The 9977-nt window shown below is 37.8% G+C and overlaps 1 protein-coding gene across 2 annotated transcripts in view; it reads left to right on the forward strand.

Annotated features, from left to right (window-relative positions):
- gria2b (glutamate receptor, ionotropic, AMPA 2b) overlaps positions 1-909 on the forward strand; it is a 47677-nt gene extending 46768 nt beyond the window's left edge. For both annotated transcript variants that reach the window (XM_056261832.1, XM_056261833.1), the window contains exon 16: positions 1-909. This exon is cut by the window's left edge and continues 505 nt beyond it. The gene's annotated coding sequence lies outside the window, so the exon portion shown is untranslated.
- Positions 910-9977: the final 9068 nt, after the last annotated feature.

Genomic DNA, 9977 nt, shown 5'->3' on the forward strand with positions numbered 1-9977 from the left:
CTCAAGCACACTTACCATTATCTGCTTCAGAATGTGAAATGTCTTTTTATTAATAAAACAAACAAACAAAAAAACTCTATGAAAAAGTATTTTTATGTATTTTCACAGAAATGGCTTTTAAATAAACCTGCTTATACCAGTTAATTAAAGCTGTAAATCATAATCTCAACATACTTTTAAGAGCTTAGCTACTAGTTTCACATTTTAATGCCAAATATGTTGCTTATCTTGTAATTTATTAGTCCTCTTCTGATATATTCATTAACATTTTGGTGTTAATATGAAATATCTAGCAATGCTTGACATTTGAAATTTGTTTGAAAAGTGGGTGCCGCAGTTATGTTCTCTTACTTTCATCAACTTGTTTGGTTTCAAGAATCTGTTTGTATTTTCTTGTTCATCAAGAAAATCAGGGTAGCGGTTAAAATATAAAAAAAAGAAAAAAGTGTTTAGAATATGAACATAACAAAAAAGGAAAATGTTTAAAAAAGTACCTATTGTATTATTGCATATGTTTTGCTGTGAAATGAATAGAAGCATACACGTCAACAAAATGCTCTGTTAAAAATGCCAAATAATTAAATGTGCCAAAATTATTGATAAATATAGTCATATATTAATCTGTCATCAATGTGAATGTAGTCAATACATTCTGTAAGTTTTGTTACTAAATGTACAGTTGGATGGTATACACAGTGATTTATCAAGGACTTTTTTCTTTTTTTTCTCACTTTATAGCCATGTTAGCATTCACACAATATGGCTTTTTAAATTTTTCACTCTGCATCTTGAATTTGTTTTCCAATCATCTAGTTTTAATATATTCTTTCATAAAATATGAGAAATTCCATATTTCAGGCAAAAACATCTGTGCTTATTCTTCAGTATTTAAGATACCTATCACAAGAACATTTTGTTTAATAATGATAACGATTCACAGTTTATTATCTTACAGTTAAACTACTATTTCCTATAAAAGCAATGGCAACCGTAACAGTTAACACTTGATATTGCAATAAGCCGAAATTAAACAACAAGAGATGTCCCCAAAAGTGAGAGAACATTTGTAAATTGAAAATTGTCACAATTATGTACAGTTTTGAATGATTTTTATTGGTCCTTTTTTCTCTCACTTCTTCAGCCTTTTTCTCCTCAGTCTTTCGCACTAGACTGGGAGACAGATACTGGATAACACTTTTGGTTTTGTCATGATATACTTAAAATTAGTTGAACAAGTCCATGTAATTTTAAGGACCGCTCTCTCTACCATTTTGTAAATGAATGTGTGCCAACTTGTTTATTTTTTGGGATTCTTTCTAAATAAAAGCTGACTAATATTCTTATGTTTTGATTGCAGTTTTTCAATGACCAAATTGGCATCATTATACTTATACCACAGTTTCAGACTTCTGCTCAGTCTTAAAGTCCCCCTGTGGTGAAAATCAAGCTTTAAATGTTGTTTATATGTCTATGTGGTGTTTTTAATATGCTTTATGACAAACCATGTGCAAATTCATAAGCCAGCACCAGGGGCGGACTGGCCATCTGTGTGATCTGGAGAATCACAGAACGGCCGGTACTCCAGGACGGCCGGCGGGCCGGCCCACCACCCGCCACACACGCAGTCACAGACATCCCAAGTCTCCCGCATATTGATAGCGGCTCCCTAATGCCCGCAAATTAGTTAAAATCTCCCGGAATCTAGAGAGAGGGAGCGAGCTAGAGACCTTGCGTGTGTGTGCTAGTGTGCGTGTGTGCCTCACGAAGCGCATGTAAAGGACCCAACCAATCAATTGTCAGTGCGGGCGGGCTTTTATCTCTACTACTCCCGAACCGAATTAATCAGAAATTACTTTGCAAGTTACTTGCTAGGGATGATGTTAGGAAGTGATATTCAGCTTGCTACATTTTTAATGATTACAGTAGTTAAAACAGCTAAACTTCAACATTTTAGCTGTAAAATGCCACATGCAGTAGCTAATATTAAGAAATATGTTGTGCTTTTACTTTTTAAAATGTTGGTAACGTTACAGTTAATGCTTACAAACTTTGAAGATTTTGAATACAGAAGTTACATTTGTAATGGTGTAGCCTATTTTCATTTAGATGTGGTATTATTATTATTTGTGCAGTAGCTAAGATTAATTACTGCATAAATTAATTAAGATTATTAAGTAATAAATTCATTTTAAGACAGCATGGAATAATTTGGATGGTATAGTATCATGAGCCACAATTAAAGTCTTGTGACACTCATGCCAGGCGGCAGGCGTTATTGTTGTCGAGTTTCCGCACGCCGATTGCTTTGGGCCGGGCCTAGTCAAAGTCCATTGCCGTTTTTTAGTCCCAGTCCGTCCCTGGACAGCACCATTGCTGAGTATTTCCTCCTTAAAACTGCAGTGAACCAAAGACAGTCTCAAAAACGCGGTTTGAAATCGCTGGTGTTTCTGATGTCACAAACTTCCTTGTAACCAATCACGTCAACGTGTGATTATCAATCAGTGGATCTCTGAGTTGGTGCGAGTGAGTGGAGGCGGGGCTAATTTGTATATTCATAGAACCGCGTATACTAAGGCCTTGTCCACACGGACACGGGTATTTTTATAACCGGAGTTTTTCCTCCTTTTTTTAAAAAAAACATGCAAAAACACGCTCTCAAGCGCTGTCAAGAGCATGCCACACCAGCAGGCGGTGATATAACCCTAACCGTAAAGCCACATTGGCCAATCAGAAGCCTAACAAAAAGTTATTACAGGTTCCGGTAGGCGGATAACGGCGCAGCGCGGGCACACACTCTGACGTCGCAAGGCAAACCCCCCGGTTTTACTGTCTACACGACAACACTGTAACCGGCGTTTCTGAAAATGCTCAACCTGGCAGGGGTTTTCAAAAATGTTCGGTTTCAGTGTCATGATACTGCGTTTCCGTGTGGACGAACGGCCAAACCGCGTAAAAAAAGTCATGGTTATAAAAATACCCGTGTCCGTGTGGACAAGGCCTAAATGAGGCAAGGGTGTAGAGTTACATTCAAGGGTGTAAAACATCAACACATTTTTTTGAAGGAAAAAAACTTCTAAATATGTCATTTTGATGATCAAAGATGAGTTTTAAGGGATAAAATTACAGGGGGACTTCTGTTCTGTCTGAGCATGTAGTGAAAGAGTTTGAGGTAACAGAGCTTCATAGATCTAATTTTACAGAACAGTTTGAGTCATCTGAGAAATATGTACTAATCATTTTGAATAAAAAGCAATTTTAGCATGATTCTTTTTAAAGTGTTTCCAGTAATCACTGTCAAATTGATTCAATCAAACACAAAGACACTATCAAGGATTTCATTCTTTCCAATAGATAATTCATGAAGTGATTTCCACTCATTCCTTGTTGCGTTGGCATTGATTTGAATGTGTCTGCTAGCCGATAGGAAATGAGAGGAACGGAGAGGTGTTTTTGATCATAAATAATCATGCTGTGACGCATTGGTGTTAATGAATGTCACACATTCCGAGATGACAGATACCCTCCCCCTGCTCTTCATACATAATCCCCCTTCCGTCTTTGCAGCCCATATGGTGCCCAGCACTTCTGGAGACATCCATTTAATATTTCATCTAACATTTAGTCTAAAAAAATTAAAGGCTCTTTGGGCTTTTAAACAGGGGCATGTATTGAATTGGAGGGCACTTTAGAAATTAATCTTTATCTAATTTCACCTCATCATCTGAACTTCTGTGTTTTAAAAAACATCAAAGATGTTCCCTGTATTTCTGAAGATTCTTGATGGAAAACAAAATGGCTTGGGACTTTCTGTTAAAAGACCGCCTGTCCTGTTTCCGTTCCTTTATACTGGGTTTCCAAACAATGCTTCCTGCTCATTTTTCTATTAGAACAAATTGCATTTATTTTGACATCTAGCAGCATGGATACAATAGTGTCTGATAATAGGGCAGTTTTCAGTTTTATTAGTAAGTGTTTGGTCATGTGATCTCAACATGGTGGCCCCATCAGTGTTAATCTTTTCGCAGAAAGCAGTAGCAAAAATGTGAATTAACAAAAGGAATAATTTAAGGTTAATTTTGAAAAAGACAAGTATGCTTAATTTAATAAATAAAATATGAATATGGGTCACGGATACACATATCACACCAACTTATCAAGGAGGAAGTCACTTCAGAATGAGTCTGAGTGGCAGTGTTGGTGTTCAGCTGGAATGCTGCGAAAAACACACAAAACACGGTGGGAAAAATGGGAAAGAGAAATATAATCAACAAGAAATCTGAGCTATCTTTTTACAGACTTCCGAAAGCTACAGAAAAGAGAAGGCAATGGATCGCTGCAATTCACAGAAACTGGCAGCGAAACGCACAGAAAGTAGTTGCCATTTTGTGTCAGATGTTGAATTCTAGGGTTAAATGTAAAAAGTTAGTTTTATAGTAAAAAATAGAGAGAATTGGACCCTAATCTAAAGTGTGACCAAAACGTTATACTCTTTATATAAAAATAGTATAAATAATTGGTAAGACTTACAACGTGTCCTCAAAAGACCTTCAAAGATGCATTACAAAGAATAAGGCAGTCATCTGATACAGAGACAAAAGGAGGGATAGCCGTGGTTATATCTACATCAGTCAGAAAATACTGACCTTTGGGTTATCTCCAGCATTTATGAGTCATTAGGTCAATGATAAGACAGGGGGTTAGTGGGCTAAACTCAAAAACTGTCTAAGATAACTATCTGTGCTTCAGCTTCCCCTTTTGCAACTCAATCAAAGCCGTCATTGATAAAGTCAAGCACAGCACAGCACACCTAGATGACAACAGGACTGCCCTGAATATGCCAGTGCAGTGGAGACATCAATACCTCATACAGTCTCACCTTTCATCTCGCTACTCTCATAATGAAGCCCCAGAGCCATTTCCTGGGGTCTGCAGAGAAGCCAAAGAGTGGGCTGCAAGAACACGATTACAATTTTATGAAAACACATGCATTATAAGTGGAATTATGTGGGACATAATTGGGGCAAGAACATTTCCAGCAGTAATCCTAATAATCCCAAATTCAAAAATGTGATTGTGCTTTAAATAATACAGCAATTCACTGCATAATTTATATTACAAGCTTTGGCAAAAGACATGTAAATATTTCTGTACATTGATATTCATAATGATGAACTTATGTTCCTTTCCAAAATACAAAAGGCTGAAGAAATTATTCCATACATCAGTTAACCAGCAGTATGATGTAACATGACCTTAATATCTCTCCATCTAGAACGGTAAAAGAGAATTTTGATTGACGGCCAATTGGATTAGTTTGAATTCACAATTTTGCCCTAGCAAAGAATTTTGCATATGCCACCCAGACGAGGAGAACTACTTTGATATTAGGGTCAGTGGCCAAAGTCTCATTACAAAATAATTTGTATTCATCCACTAAAATATTTCCATTTCTCCAGTCCAGAGATGTGATTCATCAGGACAAACTCTGTTCTAGTTTTACGGTACTATTCAGATCAAATTATTCAAAAAACAAATTAAAACAAAAAAAACTTCAAGGATAATAGTTGAATTTTATGTTTTATAATCACTTACTACAGCATTCTGGAATCCTTAATGACAGCATTCAGTGGTCAGACGCCTTCCAGGCCCTTCCACAAATCCATTAGTGAAGGTCACTTCAAGGAAGTCGTTTATGGTCATGTGACCCACCCAAGTTCTCACGATTCATTCTAAATCTAGAGTTGGAATTTACATATAAACAGAATAATTCAAGGTTTGTTTTTTCTTGTGATATATTACAATCACATTTCATATTATTTAAAAAAGTTTCATGGGTAAGAAAGGTGTTTAATGCTTTATGTGTTTAATGCTTAACTTACAAAGTTAAGACCAGAACGGGAACACACACACGCGTACGAGGCCAGAATGTGCTGACGCAAGAAGTCTGCTTTGAGCCGATCATAAAGTTCTTATGGAGATGACGTGATTACTATTAAAGCTTTTTAATAGTTTTTCTATTAAAATATGCGCAAGATGATCATCTTTGACCGTGTTGTGCTCGAGACTCAGCCATTTTTTTTTTCATTCGTTTGCGGCTCGGCAGTTGGGTGTTTTTAAGAGCAAAAAGGCATTCTGTTTGATCATACCCTTATGCCGTTCACTCAGACATCAAATTTTTTTGTCAAATTGAACAGCTGAAGACAACGGCGCGGCGTTTAAAGATAACTTCCGATGACTGACATCACAGAATTTACCGGTATTTTGCTGCTGATGTGTGAATAGTCTCTTACCGGTAAAAAGCCAGAACGCTGTTGCATATGTGAACAGCATATTTGTGTATTTACCGGTAAAGTCATTCTGGCAATTTTACGGTAATTTACCTGGATTTCTGTGTGAAAGGGGCTATTGTCTGTTTAACTCTTGTAAGGAGCACCGGACCCATAACGCTTCTTCTGACGAGAGATACTGGATCCACGCAAACAGGTACTGGAAAACAGCATAGACAGTATAAGAAATGGACAGAGCCATCTCATTGGAACTCAGTTGAGAAAGTTGAAGCCCATTTTTAGCGATTTTTGAGCACTTCCGTTCCTGACGCGCAGACTCAAATCGACTCAAACTAAGCTTGATGACGTGAGCAACCTGTCTGACAGACGTTAATCTTCTAGTAGCTGTGCGTGAAAATTGCCAACGTTAATCTTGCAGAGACGGGGAACTTGAGCAAAGAGTTCTTTGGCGTGAGTGAGCAGGAGTAAGTATTCCGTTGCTTTTATGGACTCATTATCTATGGGCTTCTCCCTTGACGGGACGTCCCCCCGATTGCCTGCGAGCTTCTCCTCCTGTCTGTACGGTAATTTCTGTACAGCGCGACAGAGAGTCGAGTGGTTATGACGCAATTGTTAGCCTATTTTTACTAAATCTGTTTCTACGGGGCCATAATGTAACATAGAAGGTAATGGAGCCCTTTATACATTGTCGTGTTTCTTTAGAAATAAATAATGGACAAATGGAGTCTTTAAACGCCTCAGATGTAAAGTTATTCGCTGTCAAAGTGACGCCAAAATGAATGGGAGTCAATGGAAATGCTAACGCAAGTGAAGTTCTGCTACAACATGGCGGCACCCGGCCGGCTTCAACTTCCGGTCGACGGATTACCCCCTTGGAAAACAGAGTCAAATCCGAGAGGTTCTAGCAGGTTCCGGCAAAAATTAAGCATAAAACTATAGACCTCTGTTTGGCCTGGTTAAGATGAAGTGTCAATATCATAGACTGTAAAAAATATGGACAAAGCGTCTGTGACGTCACCCATAGACTTTCTGAAGAACGGTTTTGAGGCTGTTTATGGGGGGTATGGGCGGTGCCATCTTGGAAAATCTTACGATATTTCAAATACAAATGTTCAGAAAGGATACAGAGGTGGTATGATGTGTTGTGTCAGATCATGGCCGAGACGTCAAATTTCAGGAATTCCACTCGGCGCAGCCCGTTATCAGCTGTCAATCACGCGCTTATTTGTCATACATTTTATATCTAAATACGATCTAAACTACCGAGTTAGAAAAAAATTCACCCTCCTCACAGTTGTCAGGCACTCGGAACCTATCCAAAAATACAATAAAAGTCCATGGGACCAACCTGTAAAAACATGAATTTATGCTGTGAAAGTTAAACTGACATTTTAACATGCGGGTCTATGGAGATTTGCTCCCTTTTGGGACCTCCCTCTAGCGGATTTTCGATGTATTGCAGTTTTTCGCACTTCCGGGTAGGCTTTATTTTTCAGATTAGAATGTTGCCGCTTGGTCTATATTCAAGATATGGGAGATGGATATCTTACCAGATTCCCCTTCAAAAAACTTGATAAGTTGATGCGCTATGTGTATCCCTGACCCATAATTCAGTTGGGAGACGGTTTCACAGTACACTAGCAGCCCTGTCTGAAAGTTGCAGATGGCATCTGCTTTTGACATGTGATATGAAGTCTTTTCTCTGTAGAGCTGACATAGGACACACTGCTCAAAGCTCATCTTCATTTCGTTTTTCTCAAGGCTATCTTCAAACAACAGAAGAAAAATTCAGATTTTTTTTTTCTCTTGCGGTAATGGGTTGGGATTCTGCACAGAAGGGAAAAAATAGAACCTGTTATCCCCTGGCTGTGTTGTCATGGAAACATTGGCTGTGCTCTTTCCTGTGTGAAGAACAGGAAGCCGTTTAGCATGTGGGATCTGAAGATGTTGTAATTGATTCATGTCTTTGTCACCTTTACAAGTCACGAACACATGTCTACAACAACTGATTTGTGGTTTTGAGGTACAAAGATCACACCGAGGCACTAGCTGAGGTAGTCATGCAACATACTAATTTGTGCCGAAGTTCAACTAGTATTTGCCGCCTTACACTGCATGAGTTTCTATGGCAACCACTTCCATGCTGTGATTATTCAGCTCATCCAGAAGAGATTCTCTACTGTGCAAGGGTATTAATGTGCTTTATGTAACTGAGTATGTTGTGATAGAAACCACAAATATACCTTTGAGTAGCACAGACAGAATTAAAACACACTAATGCAGTACTCCCAAAATGTACAAAAAAATGGCACTTTGCTCTCTTGACTGAATTGCTTTCAGATGAAATGGAGTTAGAAATTGAGTATGGATACAGCTCTCTAAAAAATCTATATCTAACAGATTGCATAAATGTGATTGAGTTACTTTTATTAAGTCAAATGTGTTACAGTGGACAAAATGGTCAGACAGTCAGTCTCTTTTGAATAGTCAGCAGAAGGGAGTGGGTGATCTCCAGTGCTTTAATGTCCCACATTATTCACGCTCACTTACACCCCCTCACAGACAGAGCAGTAAAGTTAAATGGTGTCTCTCTGAGAGGGGAGATATGCGTCTCTTCTATGACTGAAGAAATGGCTGAGAGTAGGCTATGAGTCACTGCTCCTTAGCATTACATAAATAAATAAATATGTAAATGAAAGCATTAGTGTGATTCAATAATTTTCCTCATGGGTCTTTTTGAGTGTTTATCTAGAGTGGTATTACAGGCTACAGGAAAAACATAAAAACAAGCATGTGCGTGCGGTTAGTTTTTGCTTGTGTAATCTCATGTTTGTCGTAATCAACTCACTAATCCGGTTTAATTCCGATCCTGTGAATACTTGAGGCCAAGGGCAAAGTGAGGTGTGAGGTTGATATATGAGACGTGGCAGGACCTAAGGCCTCTGTTCCATACATCTGTTCATTCCCCATTTCCGCATCTGGTGTCTTTCTCCCTCTGTCCATCTGTGCACAAAAACATAATATTGCCTTTAGTCAGAATTCATAGATATGACTTTCAAAGCCTCGTTAACTGAAGAATACATAGAATCAATTAAAATCACATTTTCCAGAGAACTGTATAATAAAGAAAATTAAATAATTGATTACAATTGGTAAGATTTTTTCTTATGTTTTTGAAAGAAGCCTCTTATGCTCACCAAGGCTATATTTATTTGATAAAAAAAACAGTAATATTGAGAAATATCAATACAATTAATACAAGTTTTGTGGAAATTGTGTTAATTTGTAAAACTGTGATGCATTTATTTCAGGATTTTTCATAAAGTTCAAAAGACATTATAAGTAAGGGATAATCCATGGCTAGCTGTGCAGTGAGCAGCAAACGATTTTAATGCACAACGTGGAGGCAAAGAACCACTAGATGCGAAGCGGACCATGCTATGGTAATTTGCCAGCATTGACAACTTAAAGGGTTAGTTCACCCAAAAATGAAAATTACCCCATGATTTACTCACCCTCAAGTCATCCTAGGTGTATATGACATTCTTCTTTCAGACGAATACAATCGGAGTTATATTAAAAAATGTCCTGGCTCTTCCAAGCTTTATAATGGCAGTTTATGTTTAGAAGTCCATCAAAGTGATAAAAGTGCTCAACATGTTTGCGTAAGAAAAATATCCATATTTAAAA

Source organism: Rhinichthys klamathensis, unplaced genomic scaffold (assembly GCF_029890125.1).
Source record: "Rhinichthys klamathensis goyatoka isolate OS25496 unplaced genomic scaffold, OSU_Roscu_1.1 h1tg000186l_1, whole genome shotgun sequence".
NCBI classification, from domain to species: domain Eukaryota; kingdom Metazoa; phylum Chordata; class Actinopteri; order Cypriniformes; family Leuciscidae; genus Rhinichthys; species Rhinichthys klamathensis.